The sequence below is a fragment of the Anser anser genome, assembly GCF_964211835.1.
Source record: "Anser anser genome assembly, chromosome: 1".
Classification (NCBI taxonomy): domain Eukaryota; kingdom Metazoa; phylum Chordata; class Aves; order Anseriformes; family Anatidae; genus Anser; species Anser anser.
In genome coordinates this window covers 14,548,371-14,561,045 of record NC_139720.1, presented here as the reverse complement: position 1 = coordinate 14,561,045, position 12,675 = coordinate 14,548,371, and positions in this window count along the sequence as shown.

Here is a 12,675-nt window from a genome sequence, read left to right as displayed (position 1 = left end):
TAAAAATCCCAGGTACACATGCATTGCTGTGTGACTAGCTTACAAAGGACCATATTAAAGAAACACATGTTGCACTTAGAAAGGAAGGAGCAAAGATCTGTGGCTATTCTTGGGAGGGAGATGGATCCACAGAGATTTATTTTGCCAAGTTGATTTGTACTAGAGGATCAAAGCTGTGTCTTTATCACTGGCCCTCAGTGGGCCAGTGAACTCCCTGACTGCCCTTCTCACTCGGTATTTAAATAACCTACTAGAAACCAGTAGAGGTAGATGGGTTTTGCGTGCCCCTGCGGACAGGTCAATGGTGGACTGGACACAGTGATAGACATGGCAGAGTACAGCATTGCTGAGGAATCCAGAGCTGTGACTACTGTTGTTCAACTCCCAGGCTGTCTTTGAAATAGAGGAAATGTAAAAAAGAGCCATGTGTTGTTTGAACATTGCTGTCATCTCACCAATTACTATAGCTTCTGTACATAGGTGTTGAAAGGTTGCCCTTCGCTCCTCCCCAGGTGAAGACATGATGTTATCTGGCTGAAAATATCTGCTGGGAGGATCCTTCAGCAAGACTTCTCCCATGCATCAGTCCAACTTTTTTCTCATGTAGCTTTTTTCTTTCATCTTGTGCAAGAAAAGTTCCCTAAAACTCTTATTTTTCCTCCTCCAGATTCCTGCATTAAGTACCTCTCCGTCTACAAAATCCTTGTCAGTAATTAAGTAGCTTGTACATTACAACCTCTGCTTGGTATGGTAATTACCCTACTGTTAGTTCTCCCTGTTGACTGTGTTCATCTACCATCCACTACCATTAGCTTGGATTGAACAGAATTTGGAGTGACATGAAGTGCTTCATACAGTGAAGAACCAGCATTTTGAAGGACCTGCAGGTGCCACCACAAGGTAAATAGCTAATAATATCATTACTATGTATTTCTCGAGTTTTCTAATATATTCAGCAAAGTTCATTACTCCTTTCTCAATAACAGTAGTAATCTTCAACATATCAAAGAACTCTTTGTCTGTATTTGATAATCTACAGACAAAATCCTTGAGACTGGCCTTCCTACAGCTCAGGGGCAGGAAGGAGGGAATATCTAGTTCTGTTTCTGAAATAAAATGGAGCCATTCTGACAAGCAGAGAGCATCAGACCTTAAAAATTGTATACTCAGTCATGTTCTGCTATGATCTGCCCCCAGCATGATTTCTATGTGAAGGCTGGCAAAGGGCATCTGTGTAGTCATCACCACTTTCTCTTTCCCTTAGTCAAATGCCCTTTTTAACATACAAAACTGTAAGAAAATGATATGACTGCAGCTTCAGCTTGATTTTTCCCTCTGGTTGGTTTAACAACTAAAAATATTCTATTATGAATGGTTTTAATATACCAGTCAGGTGGTATTATTAAAATAATATTTTAATCTCAATTAAAATGTGAATATTGTTATGTTTCCATAGAAACTTAAATATTGCAATGTAAAGGAAATTTTTTTCATTGAAATACATAATGACCAACGATAGTTATGGCCTGTAATAAGTTCAAGTTTATAATGTCTTCCTATGCTCAGGCTCCCCAGGAGGAGATATCAGGAAAGCACATATTGGCAGGTGGGAGCATAACTCTAGCTAGGAAGGGAACACAAGTAAAAAGCATATTGAGCCAATCTCCTACAAGCATGCTCCTTGAAAACCCAAAGGTACAAAGTTGAGCTGTTCCCAATTCATGGAAAAAAACTAATAAAAGAGAGCATCAATAACTGCACTCACTCTTCAGTTTTAAGTCTCCCAGGGGCACAGACAATCAGGCTGATAAGTTGTAATTTTACACTCTTTACACTTAACTGGTCTGATTTTTACCTATGTCACTAACAGCACCACAGAGAATTAAAATGAAAGAACTTTTAAAAGCCTAATGTATTTTTCATATGTAGGTTGTTTGCATTGCTAATGCTTATTTTGAAGCCGTGCATGAAGAAAAAAGTGGAGGTGATAATTCATTAGCATGCAAAATCTACAGTATTATGAGAAAAACTGTTTTGGGAGGGTGATAGAGAACTTAGTGCTCAAGGTAAGCAATTTCAATTAGAAGTTTCTGTTAAGTATGTTGAAAACAGTCCAAAAACAATCATACAGATTTGCAAAATAAAGGCAAAACTAGTTTTCAGAGAACACACTACAGAGGCATACAGAGCTTTAATAGGTCATCACCTTTAAGTTCATACTTCACCTCTTCCCTACCCCCATTCTGTTTTAAAAATGAAAAGCTGCTTATTTTTCATGTTCATCTCTCCAAATCCCTTGGTCAATTAGTCTGCAACAGAAGAAAGGTAGAAAAACATCTTTTCTAGAGATACTATGGAAATTTTAAGCAGAGGTGATTTCTGATCACGTTCCTCACTAAAAATGTAATTATATAAAAAGAGCTGTAAACAAAATCATCAGGTACTGTGCTGTACAGGGTGGTTTTAAGTTCAGAATGTACGTGACTGGAATATTAAGTAAAAACTTTCCATTGAATGTGGGGGGTAATCGTGAAATACATTTTCTTTTTGTACCTTTTTCTTCTCTGTTAGAAGTTTGATTCAGCGATGGCCTAAAGCTTTGCAGCACTGCAGACAAAACAGGATGTTATTGCCCACGGATCAGATGTCTTTGATTGGCAGCGTTCAATTTTTGCGAAGACGGTGAAGAGCAAGTGTTGCAGCTACTAGGAATCTGAACTGGGGGAATAATTACATATTTCTGCCCCCACCCATAATTGTCTCAGGAGGTCTTTCTCCTCCAAGGGCTGAAAGGCCTTTACTGCGTACCTGGGCTAGTGCTGTGTGGATGGGAAGAGGAAAACAGCTGAGACAGGGCACAGAGCCTGAAGCGTTACCTGCCAGCAGGGCTGGCTGTTCCTGCTGCTCTCACAAGGGCCACAAAACAGTGAGGGAAGCGAGCGGTGCTCGGTGGGATCATCTCCTGCAGCACAGCTGCTGCCTCACACGCAGGAGGAAAAGCAGAAGACTGCAAAGTGGAGCGAGAAAATGAGCTATGCTGCTGAAGTGCTGCCCTGCTGGGTAGCAGAATGTGCTCTTTATGTGCTTGCCCTCCCTGTCTATGCCTGCTGTCACACTTGTTTTTCCATGACATTTCTTTGACTGTCTTTGATCACTGTTATTGGTGTGAAATTTTGTACACCATTAAGCTACCAGCAAAACGTCCATTGTCCTTTGCACAACTGGTTCTGGCCACTAAAAACACTTTCTGAATCACAGTATCAATGTCAAAGGTTGACAGATGTAAAACTAAAATAGATTATGGTGATACCTGTGGTATGTTTTTAATCATAGCTGTGAATTACTTTAAAATCTCATTCCCCATCATCCATACAGAAAATCACAATACCTGCATTGGACTAACTTCTGGGCTGTAGCGGCATCATAGCATTCCTTGTCTAATTCTTCCCATAGTTTGCAGACAATAAGATCCAGAACAGAGGCAATCCTTCACCCTTGTATCACCCTCCTCTTCCCTGCTATCTGGAGATACTGTTGATCCTTCTTTCTCTTGCGGATTTGTCCAAACTGATTAGCACTGGCAGAAGCAATCCTTGTGTCCTCCTGGCTGCTTGCCAAAAGGAGCACAGCTGACTTCTCCCCACTGCCCAGACGGAGTACAGTCAGCACTCATGATTTCAGATATGGTAATAGGAACGTATTCCACCACAATGCCATTTCCCAGCGGCTCGGCTAGCTGGGCGTTCACTGGGACAGCACATCACCACTGTGAGCATGCAAATAAGCTCTCCTGTGCAGCTGAGGATGGGGACCAGAAGCCTGAAAATAGCCCAGCAAAGTGTGCCTGTTGTATGGAATGTGAGGTACTTGCCAATTTTTAATCACTGAGCTTAGTGACTGGCATGACAACATTTTTCTGACGGGGAAATTATTTACAGACAGTTGGAAAGTCAGGAGGCTGGCTGAAACAGTGGCAAAATTCGAGTAAGCCTTTCAGTGAACCAGGTCTCTCAGGTACCTGCTTGGGGGGTCCATTGGGAACATGCAGTATATTCTAAGTTCAGCCACCTTTCTGTATGTTTCAGCGTACAAAATTACCTTATAATTATGAAGTGCAATGGTAGGAAGGATTTTGCTTTGAGTCTAAGCTGGGCTGTGGGAGATGGAGCAAGCCGTTTTGTGGCCTGTTACAGTGGTTTGCTTGATTCTGTTTTTTTTTTTTTCTTTTTTTTTTCCATCAGAAACTTGCCAATTCTGCTATTAAAAGCAGGAAAAAAATCAGACAAATCCCTAAGCAATAAATTAGAATATTAGTTTAGTATTCCTGCTGCCAGATAGCCATGCAGTCCCTGGAGTTACTGCACAAGGTTTAAAATGTTGAGAGAGGAAGAGGAATTCCAAATATGTTTTTTTCATATTCAGATTACCTTTGAATCTAAGCTCTAATAAAGCTTTTCACCAAAATTAGATGTTAATTACTCAACACTTTCTTCAGACTCTTTTGTTAAACATTTACTTCTGCAGGAAGGCACCCAAAACTGGACTATTTTTTGCTACGCTGTCTCTGTGGAAACTGTGTGTTGGAGTGGAATAGGAAAAACAGGGGGGAGAAGGAGAACGGTAGTGCTTCTGGCTGAAGTCCTGTTGGCCGGTCGCAATTTCAGCTGGGATAAGTCAGACAAGCAAGCCCTCAATGCTAAAGCCCAGCCAGTTCTCTTCCTCCTCCCCTTAACTGGTGCCGAGGGAGGAGTCTGGCTCACAGGCACCATTCAAAAAGTGCTCGCTAAAGCAATTTATCTGTGTTTTCCCCTGCTTTTTGCTCACACTAAACAGACTGTATTTACAGAGTTTTCAGGCAACAAGGATTTGAGTCAGTCAGTAATGTTAGTCAATAGCTACCTGAAGTGGTGGAGCAAGCTTTGCTCTGAAAAGAGCCTTCCATTGACAGACACGTTGCACAGTCACTGGTCTTCTAAAAAGCACCACTGTGTCCTTGGAAAGACACTCTCCTCTTCCAAGACTGAAAAGACACATTTTTTTTTTCTTTCATTCAGGGGTTTCCAAAATACGCGTGTTTTTGATGAATTGCCAAGAAAGACAGACAGCCTTGACTAATAAACTCAGCTCTTTATTTTCTCTTCCCTGATAGCTGTTTCACTGACAGTCATATTGCTTTCTCCTGGAGTAAGATGTCTTTTTTAAAGCTAATATGTGAATTAGCAAAATAATATATTGTGAGGTTTTTTTCTGTTGTTACCGTAATCACTACTTGCCTTCTACCTGTGGATGTAGGCCAGGGTAAAAAATATACAGTGACAAAGCTGCGATTTATGGTTTTATACTCTAGAAGTAGGTGGGAGGGAAGTCTATTTCTACTGCTTACACCCAGAAAATGACTGGTCTGTCCTTGCAGTCTGAGGTCCAGGTTGGAGGGCCAGGACATTTTGCTGTCTAGCCTCAATGCATGCATGATGCCGAACAGAGAAAGCAGCTTGAAAGAATAGAGATTATGGAGGAAAAGCATCTAAGGAAATGGCATTATCTTTTCAAATTCAGGTATCAGCGTCAGCGTCAGCGACAGCGTCAGCGGCGGGCCTTTTAAATCGGGCACCACCGCCTTTTCAGAGCCACTTGCCGAGGCGACCGGCTCCGGGGCAGACGCGTGCTGCAGCGGAGCGCGGGATCGGGACAGGCAGGGCTATTTTTCGGGCATCGAGCCTACGTGAGGGAGCCGCCAGGCACCGGCAGCCCTCGTGAGGGAGGCTGACGAGGCGTAGGCGGGGCCAGCAGCGTCAGCGTCAGCTCCTCCCCCCGGCCGTTCAAAGGCAGCCCTTAGGGAGCGCGAGCGACCAGGAGCGCGGCGACCAGGGCCGGCAAACAGGGAGTGACGCGGTGGGAGTGACGCGGCAGTTAGCGAGGCAGTTGGCGCGGGCAGGCAGGGCGGAGCGCTCACACCCGCCCATAGGGACAACTCCTCTAACGACACTCTCCCGTCAGCTGGGCTGCGATGGTCTCCACCAGGCACGGTGCTTTCTCTAGGAAGTCAGTGCACACCCAGACCGACTGCCCGTCCAAACATGCGGCAGTTCAGGTCTCCGGATGCGGGGAGTGTCTGAGCCTCTTGCTGCCATCGGCGGGGGGCAGAGAGACTGCTTGCGTGAGGTGCGAGCAGGTGGACGACCTGGTCCGCATGGTGGCGGAGCTCAAGGAGGAGGTGCAGAGGCTGAGGGATATCAGGGAGTGCGAGCGGGAGATAGACTGGTGGAGTGACTCCCTGCAGGACCGGAGGGAGAGGGACCAGGGTGAGACGCCCCAAAGGGGGGTGGACCCCCTGCCCTGTTGCCATCGGGCAGAGGGAGGGGACCTGCGAGTTGAGGAGGAATGGAGGCAGGTCCCTGCTCGACCTCGCAGGAGATGCCCTCCCCTTCCGGCGCCGCCTTCCCAGGTGCCCTTGAACAATAGGTTTGAGGCCCTGGAGCTGGAGAGACCGGTGGGTGAGGATGAGGTAGGAAGCCTACCCGGGAGGATGCCTGAGGTGAGGAAGTTGACTCCACGCCTCAGGACTGCCTCCACCAAGAAAGAAAGAAGGGTGATTGTTGTGGGCGACTCCCTCCTCAGGGGAACGGAGGGCCCTATTTGTCGGCCTGACCCCACACATAGGGAAGTCTGCTGCCTCCCTGGGGCCAGGGTCAGAGACGTTACCAGGAAGCTTCCAAACCTGGTTCGCCCCTCTGACTATTACCCGCTTTTGATAGTCCAGGCTGGCAGCGATGATGTTGAAAAGAGAAGCCTCAGGGCCATCAAACAGGACTATAGGGGGCTGGGACGATTGGTGGAGGGAGCGGGAGTGCAGGTGGTGTTCTCGTCCATCCCTACGGGGGAAGGGAGAGGCACGGAGAGGACATGGAAAGCTCATGTGGTTAATAGGTGGCTCAGAGGCTGGTGCCAGCATAGAAATTTTGGGTTTTTTCACCATGGGGAGCTTTACTCGGCACCCGGCCTGATGGCCCCAGATGGGTCTCTATCTCCAAGGGGAAAACGGATCCTAGGCCAGGAGCTGGCGGGGCTCATAGAGAGAGCTTTAAACTAGGTAAGAAGGGGGACGGGGCTCAAACAAGGCTTGTCGGAGCTGTGCCGGGGGAAACAATGGCTAGGCCGGGGAAGAAGGCGATGGCCCAGCTGAAGTGCATCTACACTAATGCACGCAGCATGGGTAACAAACAGGAGGAGCTGGAAGCCATTGTGCAGCAGGCAGGCTACGACTTGGTTGCCATCACGGAGACGTGGTGGGACCGCTCCCACGACTGGAGTGCTGCAATGCCTGGCTATCGGCTCTTCAGGAGGGACAGGCAGCACAGAAGGGGAGGTGGCGTGGCTCTCTACATTAGAGAATCTTTCGATGTTGTAGAACTCCAGGCTGGGAATGATAAGGTTGAATCCCTGTGGGTTAGGATCCGCGGGAAGGCCGGCAAGGCTAGCATCCTGGTGGGGGTCTGTTATAGACCGCCGAACCAGGATGAGGAGACGGATGAGGAGTTTTATAGGCAACTGACAGAAGTTGCAAAATCGTCGGCGCTTGTCCTCGTGGGGGACTTCAACTTCCCGGACATATCCTGGAAACACAACACGGCACAGAGAAAGCAGTCTAGGAGGTTTCTGGAGAGCGTGGGAGATAGCTTCCTGACGCAGCTGGTCAGTGAACCTACCAGGGGTGGTGCCCCGCTAGACCTTCTCTTCACAAACAGAGAAGGACTGGTGGGAGATGTGGTGGTCGGAAGCTGTCTGGGGCAGAGTGACCACGAAATGGTAGAGTTCTCTATTCTTGGCGAGGCCAGGAAGGGGACCAGTAAAACTGCTGTCTTGGACTTCCGGAGGGCTGACTTTGAGCTGCTCAGGACGCTGGTTGGCCGAGTCCCTTGGGAGGCGGTTCTGAAGGGCAGAGGAGTCCAGGAAGGCTGGGCGCTCCTCAAGAAGGAAATCGTGATGGCACAGGAGCGGTCCGTCCCCACGTGCCCAAAGATGAGCCGGCGTGGAAGAAGACCGGCCTGGCTCAACAGAGAGTTGCGGCTGGAGCTTAGCAGAAAAAAGAGGGTTTATAATCTTTGGAAAAAAGGGCGGGCCACTGAGGAGGACTACAAGGATGTAGCGAGGCTGTGCAGGGAGAAAATTAGAAAGGCCAAAGCTCATCTGGAGCTCAACCTGGCTACTGCCGTTAAAGACAACAAAAAATCCTTTTACAAATACATCAACGCGAAACGGAGGACTAGGGAGAATCTCCATCCTTTACTGGATGCGAGGGGAAACCTAGTTACTAAGGATGAGGAAAAGGCTGAGGTGCTTAATGCCGCCTTTGCCTCAGTCTTTAGCGGCAATACCGGTTGTTCTCCGGACACCCAGTGCCCTGAGCTGGTGGAAGGGGATGGGGAGCTGGATGTGGCCTTCGCTATCCATGAGGAAATGGTTGGCGACCTGCTACGGAGCTTGGATGTGCGCAAGTCGATGGGGCCGGATGGGATCCACCCGAGGGTACTGAGAGAACTGGCGGAGGAGCTGGCCGAGCCGCTTTCCATCATTTATCGGCAGTCCTGGCTATCGGGGGAGGTCCCGGTTGACTGGCGGCTAGCCAATGTGACGCCTATCTATAAGAAGGGCCGCAGGGCAGACCCGGGGAACTATAGGCCTGTCAGTTTGACCTCAGTGCCGGGGAAGCTCATGGAGCAGATTATCTTGAGGGTCATCACGCAGCACTTGCAGGGCAAGCAGGCGATCAGGCCCAGTCAGCATGGGTTTATGAAAGGCAGGTCCTGCTTGACGAACCTGATCTCCTTCTATGACCAAGTGACGCGCTTGGTGGATGAGGGAAAGGCTGTGGACGTGGTCTACCTTGACCTCAGTAAGGCTTTTGACACCGTTCCCCACAACATTCTCCTCAAGAAACTGGCTGCTCGGGGCTTGGACTGGCGTACGCTTCGCTGGGTTAGAAACTGGCTGGATGGCCGGGCCCAGAGAGTTGTGGTGAATGGAGTCAAATCTGGCTGGAGGCCGGTCACTAGTGGAGTCCCCCAGGGCTCGGTACTGGGGCCGGTCCTCTTTAATATCTTTATTGATGATCTGGATGAGGGCGTCCAGTGCACCCTCAGTAAGTTTGCAGATGACACCAAGCTAAGTGCGTGTGTCGATCTGCTCGAGGGCAGGAAGGCTCTGCAGGAGGATCTGCATAGGCTGGAGCGATGGGCTGAGGTCAACTGCATGAAGTTCAACAAGGCCAAGTGCCGGGTCCTGCACCTGGGCTGCAACAACCCCAAGCAGAGCTACAGGCTGGGAGATGAGTGGCTGGAAAGCTGCCTGGCCGAGAAGGACCTGGGAGTATTGGTGGATAGTCGGCTGAATATGAGCCAGCAGTGTGCCCAGGTGGCCAAGAAGGCCAACGGCATCCTGGCCTGTATAAGAAGCAGTGTGGCCAGCAGGTCGAGGGAAGTGATTGTGCCCCTGTACTCGGCTCTGGTGAGGCCGCACCTCGAGTACTGTGTTCAGTTTTGGGCCCCTCGCTACAGGAAGGACATGGACGTGCTCGAGCGAGTCCAGAGAAGGGCGACCAAGCTGGTGAGGGGTCTGGAGAACAAGTCTTACGAGGAGCGGCTGAGGGAGCTGGGCTTGTTCAGCCTGGAGAAGAGGAGGCTCAGGGGCGACCTCATCGCTCTCTACAGTTACCTGAAAGGAGGCTGTAGAGAGGTGGGGGTTGGTCTATTCTCCCACGTGCCTGGTGACAGGACGAGGGGGAATGGGCTAAAGTTGCGACAGGGGAGTTTTAGGTTGGATGTTAGGAAGTACTTCTTTACCGAAAGGGTTATTAAGCATTGGAACGGGCTGCCCAGGGAGGTGGTGGAGTCACCATCCCTGGAGGTCTTTAAAAGACGTTTAGATGTAGAGCTTGGGGATATGGTTTAGTGGAGTACTTAGTGTTAGGTCGGAGGTTGGACTCGATGATCTTGAGGTCTCTTCCAACCTAGAAATATCTGTGAATCTGTGAATAAGTGTGACCCAAGAATTTCAACAGTTTCTTACAGGTAGAAGCTGAAGGGAAGAGCCAAAACCATAGTGATGTTAGCCAGGCACATTCATGCCTCTGTATGGAGTGATGAACACCTGCTTCTTGCTCTGCTGCTGCTTCAGCTTCTTGGGAAGACATTGAAATCTCTTCAAGCTTTTCTGTAATCTCTTCTGTGCACTGTGTTGGCAGTCACACGCGGAGAAAGCTAACCAGAACAATTCAGGGAACCCTGCAGCCCTTCCCCATTGTATGCCTGTAGCGTGTTGTGCTATGCATGGAAGAAGCAGGAAGGGAAAAGAGAGAAAAGCAGAAAAGCAGACAGCTGACATCAGGCACTGGTGCTGCCTTCGTTCTTTTGTGTATTAATATTTTCAGGAACTACAGCTGAGTTGCAGTTGAACCTAACTTTTAAGGTTTGTTTGGTTTGTAAGCCACTCTACATTTTTAGAAGTGTTTCTTGTTTCCAGTTGGCAGGCCTGGCTGCACTCCTCCTTAGGTTATTCAGGCTTCAGGGTTGACAGCTTAAGAAATATCTATTTGTTGAAGGGCTTACTGCTGCTCACCCATTTGTAATGAATAGGAAGTGCAGGCCACACAAAGACATTATTGATACTGACAGAACATGTGAGAAACACAATGCACTGAAACAACACTCTATTAACCCAAGTTACCTAGCGCAGAAATATGATCGCATTTATATCAATATATGCTTTAGGAGACAAATTAGCCTTGTATTCACTGTAATCCATAAAATTCATCAGGCACAAAACAGAAGGCATTAATCAGCAGCTATTTGGCTCTACACTCCTCCCTACAATAGGGTCTGGAACTGCCCTTTACAAATTGAGAAAATGTGAAAAAAATCTCTCCAGCACTGCATGAAAGTCCCACTCTTTGACAGTCATGATACCCATACTAAGTAAACAACCTCCGCAGCAACACTGTGGCTCACCACTGAACTGCAACATCACACAGGGGCCATAGTGGCCAGTTTCCATGCAGTGACTTTCCTATGCCCAGCACACTCTTTGATGGGTAGACTGTTCTTCGAATAGGTCCATTAAGTTTTGGAACCATTGTTAGCCATCACTAGTCTGTATACAACAGTTCTACTCATCTTCTTGCTCTTAGTTTTCCTGCTACAGAAGCACAGTTGAGGATAGAGCATCAATTACAACCTGATTCTCTTGAATAAATGTATTGCATCTCCAAGTAACACTTTCTCTCTCACTCATAGCCATATAGTCTAATAAACCACAAAGGCTTCTTCCTGTATCTTAAAGCCTCCTTCTACACAGCTGCTCAATCACATACTCACTTAGGATACAATCAGAAGAAAAGGAAAATTCCATATGAAGTCTGTATTTCCATAAAATGAACTTACCAGTGTATGGGCAACAGCTGCCTCCCCCAGCAGCTTACAGTAATTGCCATTGATATGATACTGAGAAAAAACAAATACTCTACAACACACTGCAGACAGATTTTTAGAAGTGCTCTGCTTCGGGTAGTTCAAGGAAAACTCCATCAGTTCCAGGTAGGTTAAGGGAACCAGCTCACAGTGCTGCATAGAAGGTAACAGAACTTTTGTGCTGATGATGGGATTTCTTGTAACTTTTACCAAAACTGCAGGCATGACAAGGGCAAGCCACATGACTTGGGCTCCAACATATCAACATGCTCAATAACAGCTTATTAGCAAAGGCATGCACGGTTCTTCCCAGCAAGGCTTGCCATGTAAGTGCACACTAAGCAAGCAGGCAGCTTGACTGACTGCATGGCTGCCATTGAAACAATGCGCCCTAAGCAAAGTTGCAGCTCGGACTAACAAAACCATGGTTGGTTTTAAAGAATGAGACAACAAACTGTGAATTTCTGCTGTGACACCAGACAGGTGGCATAGAGACAGTTTTACTTCAAGAATACTTGAAGTACTTTAAGAATACCCACAAAGACTTGTCATTATTTGACTTCAAAGGCACATTGGCAAAAATGTGAACACTGAGGCACATTGGCAAAAATGTGAACAGAATTTAGACATTGGGAAGAGTGCAGGCCAACTAGTCTGCAAAAAACTAGCTGGGAAGAATTGAATTGGTGCAAATGAGAAAGTATTATCCTACAGTCATTACCCTGTAATTTCTCTTGCATCCCTCAATAAGAATAAAAGTTTAAGATTTAATACTCATTTTAAAAATATTTCTATTTATAAATCATGATATGATCATAAGCTGAAAATAAATCTGATAACAACTGTACAAGCTTCTTTCTGATTACTCGATTTATCAAATTTGGAAACCCAGAACTCCTGATTTGCAAACCGTAATTTTCTGAAGTTTGAAAAGATATAGAAATCCCAAGGCGGTGTACAGATTACACGGTCATGTATACCAGCCTCTTCTAATTCTAAATATTGGCTCATGTGCAATGGATACATTTTTAAGAAAAGACTTAGAAACCCCTGTCTGATGTTCCATTTTGAAAGGATTTGGCAATTAAGGTACAGACAGGTTCCATTCAAAAGGGCTAAGCAAGTGCTGGCCTATCAAACCACTGCTTTGTTTCACAAGTAGAAAAATTAATGAAAGTTGCTTTTTGTTAAACCAATATCCTATGTCCATGAC